This window comes from Miscanthus floridulus, chromosome 18 (assembly GCF_019320115.1).
Source record: "Miscanthus floridulus cultivar M001 chromosome 18, ASM1932011v1, whole genome shotgun sequence".
Classification (NCBI taxonomy): Eukaryota; Viridiplantae; Streptophyta; class Magnoliopsida; order Poales; family Poaceae; genus Miscanthus; species Miscanthus floridulus.
The window spans coordinates 100,400,204-100,409,808 of record NC_089597.1 but is presented as its reverse complement, the minus strand read 5'-3'; the positions used below and the strand labels follow the sequence as shown (position 1 = coordinate 100,409,808).

The 9,605-nt window shown below is 50.1% G+C and overlaps 1 pseudogene; it reads right to left on the bottom strand.

The window, feature by feature from the left end:
* Positions 1-2,579: 2,579 nt before the first annotated feature.
* LOC136524262 (uncharacterized) lies at positions 2,580-7,780 on the bottom strand (annotated as a pseudogene).
* Between the last annotated feature and the right edge of the window lie 1,825 nt (positions 7,781-9,605).

Genomic DNA, 9,605 nt, shown 5'->3' with positions numbered 1-9,605 from the left:
CAAGGATTGGCGTGTGACACACAACGCGCACATCCACTTGTGGGAGACCAGGGAACGGCAGCCGGTCCATGCAGGTCCTCCATACAACCAGCACACCTTCGATGAGTACCTATGCTGGCTTCACAGGTCTACGAGGACACATATCAAGCCCCCATACACTAAGGAGGCGATTGACGAGGACTCGGAGGAAGATGTGATCGAAGATGTGTACGACGTTCCCACTAGAGAGGACACACAACTATAGAGAGCCCCGCTACAAAGATACGTGGTAAGATACTTGAATTGTATAATTTATTATCCATTTGGTATTAAGTATGTATACTAAAACTGTTCAACCGCGTTTCTGTACCCAGGCGACATAATTGTCGAGGCTATCCAAAGAAACAACATTTCGGCTTCACGAGTTTAGAGGGCAGGGGCCAGGCATTCTCGAGGCTTTTGTGGAGGTAAACATAAACTGGTCTATTCCGAAAATGTTTCTTTAGTGTATATGCGTTTGGGAAATGCACTAACTTTAAAATCTATTTATGCAGAAGGTGAAGAAGAGCTGCAGGAAGCTAGCTCAAAAGCTGAGCTGCATTGACACTCCTTATGAGGAACCGCCACTCCCGACGCGGTCGGGTGGCACGTCTTCAGCCTCTTTGAGGACACCAGCCGACTCTTCTCAGCCGATGACAGGTGTCACTTCCGTAGTGCGTATACCACCACATCATAGCGCTGGGAAGGACCCTGCAACCGAGGACGACGAGGACGACGACGACGACCCTCGGGCTTCCGCAGACAACACGACCAGTGGGATGATTGGCCGTAGGACGAGATCGGCATGTCTTAGCTAGGTGGTGCCCCGCTTGGTCCCCAAGGAGCCTCACAGATACTAACAAAGGTAGTTTCTTTAAATACGTACGCTACATGAACTAACGATCATAAAGAATTCTAAGTAATCGTGCATATCATATACTTACAGGGTACGAGTCGTACGCACCGACGACGCGACCACACAGACGTTGGCTACACTCCCAATGTGTTGCCAACAAATTCGAAGAGACAGAGGCGTCCGAGGGATCCTTATACTCCTCGGTCTTAGTTTGTTAAGTGGAACTAATATTGGTGTCCGAAACTTGCAGGCTTAGTTGGTTATGGTATGTCGAACTTATGTCAAACCAATAAAAATATTATGTGACAGCTTGTCAACTTGCGCACGGACTTCATTTATTTGCTTTATATTCGTTTCAATACGTCGTGGCATCACTGCAGACGAGATTAAGTAGCAACTAGTTTGGAAACCGGTAGTCCCGGGGTATCTCGATGCCAGGGTCCATAGTCGCGTCGCTACCGATCCTACAATATAGGGCCAAAAAATAAGTTTTTTTCCTTAAAAAATATTCGTTTCAATCCGATCCAATTTTTCGTAGTCGATTAGTTAACATGGTGGTTAACCGTATTATGAAAAAAAATCATTGGCTTATTAAAATTTCTATTCGGCCGTGAAAAAAATTAAACAAAAGACAGAAACAAATCCACTATTGATTTTACGTCAAGCAATACCTAGAGTAACTCCCACTATCCGCGCAGAAAGTTCTGATTAAACCGTCCAGGTACCGCCACGCCATGGCGCGGCAGGCCCTGCCACGTCACCGGTCAGCGATACCGGTCGTCGCCACATCAGATCCCTGCCGCGCCACCATACATGGTGCGGCAGAGGCATTTGGCCACGCCATGACAATAGACACAGCCAAAAGTGTTAGTTAAAAAAACAGAGAGGGTTAGATTTAAAATTAGTTTTCAAAAAATATTAAAATTAAAAAAAATCCATGAAGCCTACTCCCTCCGTCTACAAAAAAAAACATAATTCTAGCTTTGAACCTGGACATGACGCGTCTCTAGGTTTAAAATTAGAATTGCGTTTTCTTTCTTGATGGAGGGAGTACACGTATTAACGCGATAAGCACCATGAGCTATCGTTTGGCAGCCACATGTCCCATATGTCCTTGTTTATTTACATAATTAGTTTTATAAACTGACGTGGTGCATGCACCTAGCTATATATATATGTTTCATATGTAGGGACGTTTTATTAATTATTAATAAATATTTATTAGTCGTATCGACGTCGATGCTTAACTTTTGAGGCTGCTTAGAGTCTGATCGGTCGAAGACCAAAATTTAGTTATCAAAGTTTGGGCAAGCTAAAATTTTGGCAGCCATTTGATTGGCTACCAAAAATTTACCAATACCTCATAATTGACATGCAAAATCCATAGCAAATTTTTTTATTCAAGTTTTGACAAGTTTTTCTTTGCCAAATCTTGAATATGACAAATTTTAATAGCCAACCAATGAAACCCTTAATTACGGCAGTGGTACTACGGAGTACTAGTATACGGAGTATGTCAGAGATCTAGGCTAGATGAATTCTAGGGCTTTCCACAACACTCCTGGCCAGGCTGCCAACATAAACAAATCCGGTACCAGGTTGATGTGGATCGCTTTATATAATTTATTTATTTATGCTGGCCTGGCCTTGTCGCGTTATAAACGTAAGGCTGACTCCAACAAGGTATGCATATGACTACCCAAACTCATTTTGGGTCCTGCACAGTCAAAACCAGCCCTCCAACAGAATATGCAAAGAAGAACCCATTTTGGGCAGGAAGGAGAGAGGGAACCCACATATGCATCGTCTTTCTATCGCGACCCAATCCCTGCGGCCACGGCGGGGAACCGCCGGCGCTTGGCGGGTCTGCGGCGGCGGGGAGCGGGGAGGCCGGCGAGGACGCGCGTGGCCGTCCGCCGCAGCCGGCGAGGACGGCAAGGGCGGCTCCCCGCGACGGCGCATCCAGGCGGATGACAACGACGCAGTTCTCTAGCGCGGATAACAACGACGAGGCGGGCCCACGACGGAGCGAGGCGGGTCCGCGGCCGGTGCTTCCAGGCGGGACCGTGGCGGGGCGGGACGACGGCGAGGCAGGCCCGCGGGGAGCAGGGCGAGGCCGTCGGGGCGAGGCGGGGAGCGGGGCGAGGCCGCCGGGGTGAGGCGGGGAGCGGGGCGCGGCCGCCGGATTCGATCTCCTGCTCGCCCGCGCAGCCGGATCCAGGCTCCTCCTTGCCCGCGACCGCCGGATCTGGGAGGGATGGATGTCGCCGCCGGCTAGATCCGGGAGAGAGGGAGGGGCGGCGCGGGAGAGAGAGAGTGAGGAGAGGGCGTATTTGCGTCGGTTGTTGGAGAACGCTAAGTTTTGGGTCTCCACGCAAGCGCCGAGCGCGACCCAAACGAACGAATGGGTCTCCGATTTGGATGAGGGCTGTTGGAGACAGTCTAAGTATAGGCATTTTGAACACGCACGTTTATCCCGTCGTCACACCCGTACCGCTTGCAAAGACTTCAGTTTTTTTATGCCTCAACCTTAAGTACGGGGGACCGAGCCGTAGCTCGGTTGGTGAGCTCTTTCGGAGTGGAGGCCATCGGTCACAGTTCGAGCATGTTCGATCGTGTGATTTTCCCACCGAAAACAGTAGTTCTCTATATAAATTTGGTTGCCTCACGTATGGATGCGTCACAATGGTCAGAACGACGTACTCGTCATGTGCGAAGTCTGGAAGACTTTGGATACCTCTTAGCCACGTGCAAGCCTCTTCGTTAAGGTGTAGGTCTAGCTTACGGCCCCGTTCGCTGGTATGAATCTTGGCTGAAACTGGCTGAAAAACACTGTTCCGGCTGAATTGTTATGAGAGAAAAATACTGTTCCGGCTGAATTGTTGTGAGAGAAAAACACTGTTCCAGCTAAAAAACAAGCCGAACATAGGGTAAGCTGAACGAGGCCTACGTATAAAGATACATGTTTGAGTTGGTATGCGTGTGGTAGTGTGAGTTAGTGCGTGAGTTTATGTTTTTGAAGAGTTGAGATATAAAAAAAACTACAGTTCCCGATGAGAAAAAAACTACTGTTTCGACTTACCATGATTTTAATTGGGCAAAAAAAAATTAGTAGCTAACCAATCAGGCTCGAAGAACCAGCGTTGCGTTCAATTCGCGCTTGCTTTGCCTTGAATGATCGAATCCGCAGCCTAGTCCAGCAGCTAAAAGGAGTGAAAACGGACAAAAGAGAGTAAGGATTTTTGTTTTGTGAAAGAAGAGCTAATCGACGGTTGCTAGGCCAGTTGGTCAAGCTTCTTGGTGGTATCACTCGTGACTAGAGTTCGAATCCTTGGTCTGATGAATTTCTGATCGGTAGTGTGAAAAAAAACATCGTCTATCTCGTGTTCCCAAAGCACATGTAAAATGGACTGGCCCTCTCGTCGAGTAACAGGCTTATGTGTGCGGGCGGGACACGGAGTTCGAAGAGTTTTCCTGGGTTAGGTGAGAAGTCCTCTACCTTAAGCTAAAATAGCTTGGAGTGTCTACCCATAACCTGAGGTTTTTCATTTTTTTATTTTTTTTAAATTGCTCTTTGGTTGGGCTCGGGCAGCTCAGCTCTTGCAATCACCTAACAGCACCCTGCGACAGTGTGGCCGACGAAGCAGCCGCCAAAAGCGCAAAGCTACCGACAATCCAATATGGTTACGTTACGTACGTTGGTGGACGTCCCTCCACCGGCTGAGGCCATGTTTAGTTCCAATTTTTTTTTTCAAAAAGTGCTACAGTAGTTATCATATCGAATCTTGCGATACGTGCATTGAGCATTAAATGTAGACGAAAAAAACTAATTACACAGTTTGTTGCAAATCACGAGACGAACGTTTTGAGCCTAATTAGTCCATGATTGAATATTAATTGCCAAATAAAAACGAAAGTGCTACAGTAGCCAAAATTCCAAACTTCCCCAAACTAAACAAGGCTTGAGTTTTTTCTTCTGTTACTATTACTGTTAGACAAAACCCTCACATACAAGTTCTTCAAACAACAGTAATACTATCTCCATTTTCCGTTTGCCCATGGGACTGTTTGATCCAAGGGCTAAAGATTAGTCATGTACCCTAACATGATTCATTTGTCCCTAATTAATAGCTATGCATAACCATGCATAGGGATAGGTGGGGATAATATGCGTCTTTTGCTCCCACAGGACCATAGCCCTCTTTAGCCCATCTTGGAGGGGTTAATGGAAAAGAGGTGTGCTAAAGTTTAGCTCCACGTTTAGCCCTCCTGTATGGATCCATAAAGGCTAAAAGATGACTAAAAGAGATGGACTAAACTTTAGCCCTATGAATCAAAACAGGGACTTAGCTGGCTAATAGCTCATTATCTGATTTGGTCAAAAACCAGTGGGATAGTTGTTATCGAAAGCTTAAACTAACAATTAACTAGTCTATTATCTATACATGTTTGAATCTAAAAGAGATAATTATTGCATATAACTATTATCTATAGGGATCCAAACATGCCCTAATTTAAGCGGTGCAACTTGTACGCGCTAAAAATGTGTTTCAATTAGTTGCTATCACATCAAAATATAAAAGATCAACTCTTTTCCAATTATAAAATATAATTGTATCTTTTTCTGGAGGTTACACCGCGTGCTTCCTTTGCTGGGCAAAATAAAGTAGGGTCGTATACCATGCTAAAAAGGAGAAATAAAGTAGTAGTGCACTATTTGTCTCACCTTTTTTTAGGGACAATTGTCAGTTGGACATCTAAAGTGATGGTCTTTTACTGGCGGACACCTACTTTGGAGCATTTTATCAGAAGACACTCTGGTTCGGTGAAATTAGGCCACATGACACCGCGGACCGGTTGCACCCGGTTGAGGAGAGAGAACAACAGTGAAATGACATTCTTGCCTATGCCGCTTTCTTCTTCCTCTCTCCCTTTCTCTTTTTTTATGTTTCCTGTCCCCGCCACCCTCTCCGCCTCTGACGCTCGTGCCTTCGACGCTGACTCCTCCCGCTCTGCCGCCGCAGTTACCTCCTCGTACCTGATGGACCCGTCCTGGGTGACGTATCTCTACAGGGCTTCCTCGTCCTTGGCGAGCTCGAGCTCGAGGTCGCCGCCATCGGCGTTGGGTTTCGCCACCGCGGCCGTGATGAAGCGGGCGGCGGTGAGCTCGATGCCGGGGTGCTCGCCCATGCATAGGAGACGTCCGACGCGGAGACCTGTGCCGTGCCGCCGAGGACGCGGTCCACAAGGATGGCGATCGAGCAGGGCGCGCTCTGGAGCACTCGAACGTTGACGTGGTGGTGTGGAAGCATGCCAGCACCCGCAGCTCGCTGTCGGCCTCGCCGCTGCCGCGCTCCACGGTCTGGTGCTTGTACGACGACGCACCGCGCCGGCTCGTACACCGCGGTGACGGCTGGCGTGGTCATGAAGGTGGTGGTGAGCGCCATGAGCACCAGGATGGCGAACGCCTCGTCGTTGAGTACCTTGCGGTTGCGGCCGATGTTGAGCACGATGCCCAGAGTCGCGTAGACGAACGACTCCTTGACGGGCTCATCGACCGGGGACATGCGCACCATGTAGACGAGCACCGGCCGCACGAGGAAGGTGGCCGCCACGATGAAGCCGACGCCACAGAGGAGGACGTAGAGCGAAACGAACAGCGAGTCGGATCCAGAGAGCGAGATGGCCAAGGCGAGCAGTATCCACGCGGTGACGTCGTTGATGGCCGTGGCGGACATGGCCATGCAGCCCAGGTTGGTCGTTAGGAGCTTGAGTTCGGTGAGGATGCACGCGAGCACCGGGAACGCGATGATGGAGAGCGCAACGCCCATGAAGATGATGAGCGAGCCACGCTACGCGTTGGGCGCGATGGCGGCGCGTAGCGCCAGCGAGGAGCCAACACCGAACTCGAAGGGGAGGGAGATGTTGGCCACGGCGATGGCGAGCACGTGGCTGCCCGTGCGGCGAAGCGAGGCCAGGTCCAGCTCCAGGCCAACGAGGAAGAGGAACAGGAGCATGCCAATGTTGGCCAGCGTGTCGAGCACAGTGAGGTTCTCCATCGGGAAGACGTGGTTGAGGAAGGCTATGGGGGGTACGACCCCGGATACCCACGGCAGACCACATGGGCTACGCCTCCAGGGGCGGCCCAGCCCACGAGAAGGAGCCTTGCAGGGCACGATTCTGCTCGGCGCCTCCCGCAAGACATGGGGAGGATATCCTGAAGATGTTACGAGATCTGTTAGGATACGTATGATCCCATGATTCTTGTAATCTGTTATTACTTTCCGGTTATCTCTCAGATCTAACCGACTTGTAACTCTACCCCTCGGACTATATAAGGCGGGCAGGGACCCCCTACAAAATCACGACAAATCATACGATAACTAATACAAACCAACAGACCGCAGGAGTAAGGTATTACGTCATACTGACGGCCTGAACCTGTATAACTCGTGTGTCTCTGTTGCCTTCTTGTTCTTGATTACATGCTCCTCTGCCGATCAATTTACCTTCATGGGATACCCCTCGGAGGACTGCCGACGATATTCTGTCGACAGTTGGCGCGCCAGGTAGGGGTGTGCGTGCTGTTTCCTTGTCGAACAAGATGGCTCTTTCTGTAGGCTCTTCATCCCTCCCACAGCCCGGCCAGATCTTCACGGTTGGATCCATCACGTGGGTCATCAACACCGATGGAGTCGGAGAGCTTCTCGAGCCGGTGCAGATCCATTCTGCGCCGACCACCCTCGCACCTGCGACTGCAGATCCAATCTCGGAACCACTTCCGGGGTCGTCTTCATCAGCTACTCGCTGCTTACTTCCTCGCTCTCGGAGGAGGCATGTCAACAATGACGATCTGATCGAGTCTATCGATCGGGTTGGCTCGAAACTCGCCGATTGCCTCTCCATTGCCGAGTCCGCTCTAGACACCCTCATTCAGCACCGACCACCTTCCGATCCCGATCTGTCGGTGCTTAGTGCTCGGCAAGCTTTGGGGCTCACCGCCTTGCCCTTCGGGCTCGCCAATGCCACCGCTACATACCAGAACGCCCTGAGGGGCAAATTCGCCGACCAGCTCCTGCCGACCATCAACATGCTGCACGCCAGCTGGGGTCCTGGAACGTCCCTCCAAACTATCCTGGAGGAAAATCTGGACTCCGAGTCTCAAGGCTCCACGGAGCCCCTCATCGAGACCTTCACCGAGCAACCCTCGCTCCTGCCTTTCCGAGGTGGCGCAATCTTCAACGTCAGCATCGACAGCCCTCCTCGGAATGGCGAAACAGATGAGGAACGCGCCACCCATGAAAACAGGAACGTCAACCACGCGCAACGCCACGATAACGAGCGTGCCCTTGCGATGGCCGAGGCCGCTCGTGATAACCAGTTTGACTCGCAAGGAAGGCCCCTCCATCGCAACCTCGACGAAGAATTCCTCCGCGTTGACGGCCACGACGTCTTCAAGACTCCTAGCACCAATCTGGCGATGGCCGCCAACGAGCTTGCACACCTCCCGCAGACTCCCGAGCTCATCAAGGTCGTCGCTATGCTTAAAGTGGCACACTGTCAAGTTAATGAGATCCGAGAGGTTCAGCGACCTTCATGCTCCACAAGCGCGATTCGCCGATCAGCCGCTCCTAGATCCAATCGCCGCCCTAGTCAAAGCCGACTCGCCGACCAGTCTCTACCTCCCCATGGGGGAGGCCACCACACTGAGCATCATCGCCAGTACGACCAAGAGGTCGAATAGGACGCTCGAGTGCACCTCAGTAACCTCTAGGATGCACGACGGCGTATCGATCAACGTCGCTTCGGGTGCCACAAAGATGAAGTACGACGCCGCCAGGAGTACGAGCAAGAGTACGGTAATCCAGACTCAGCTCTGGAGCCGATCGTCGCCGGCAATACTGCTGATATCGGCGCCGACAACCCGGAAGGGCCCCCAGCATTCACCAGGGCACTCCGAACACTCCGGTGGCCCTGTGGTTTCAAAATCATCGAGGTCGAGCCCTATGAAGGAAGGATGAACCCAACTCAGTGGATGCAGGCTTACGCCACCGCCGTCCACGCCGCTGGAGGAGACACCAACGTCATGGCGAATTATCTCCCCGTCATGCTCATGCCAGCCGCCATGAGCTGGTTCACAGGCCTTGCCCATAACTCCATCGGATCTTGGGAAGAGCTGAAAAAAGTCTTCACCGACAACTACATGGCTACATGCAGGCGGCCGGGCACCAAGCACGATCTCAACCGCATCACGCAAAAGCCATCTGAACTACTCCGCAGCTACATCAGACGCTTCTCCGAGATGAGGAATTCTATTCCCAACATCACAGAAGCCGAAGTCATCACCGCCTTTGTAACACCTCGGTGTTAAGCATGCATTACCATTTCATCCCATGAGCATAATCATCATCACCTCATGCATAAGCATCATTCATGCATTTCATTTCAAAAAGAAATGAAGTATCATTTCATGTGGTGGTTAAGTTGATTGAAATTCATTATGTTTAAAACAATGTGAAATGCCATGCTCATGTTTGGATGCCATGATTTCTTGTTTTGATCACTAGGATAGCTTATAAATATTTAGGATACAATTTGGAGCAAAGTTTATATTTAAATTTTTGCCAAATTTTGCTTTTAAAAATAATTATTCAAAATTAGGGTTTTGAATTAATATTGAGTTTAATTTGGTAATTCAAAATCTATTTGGAATTTGACTTTGGTCATAAAA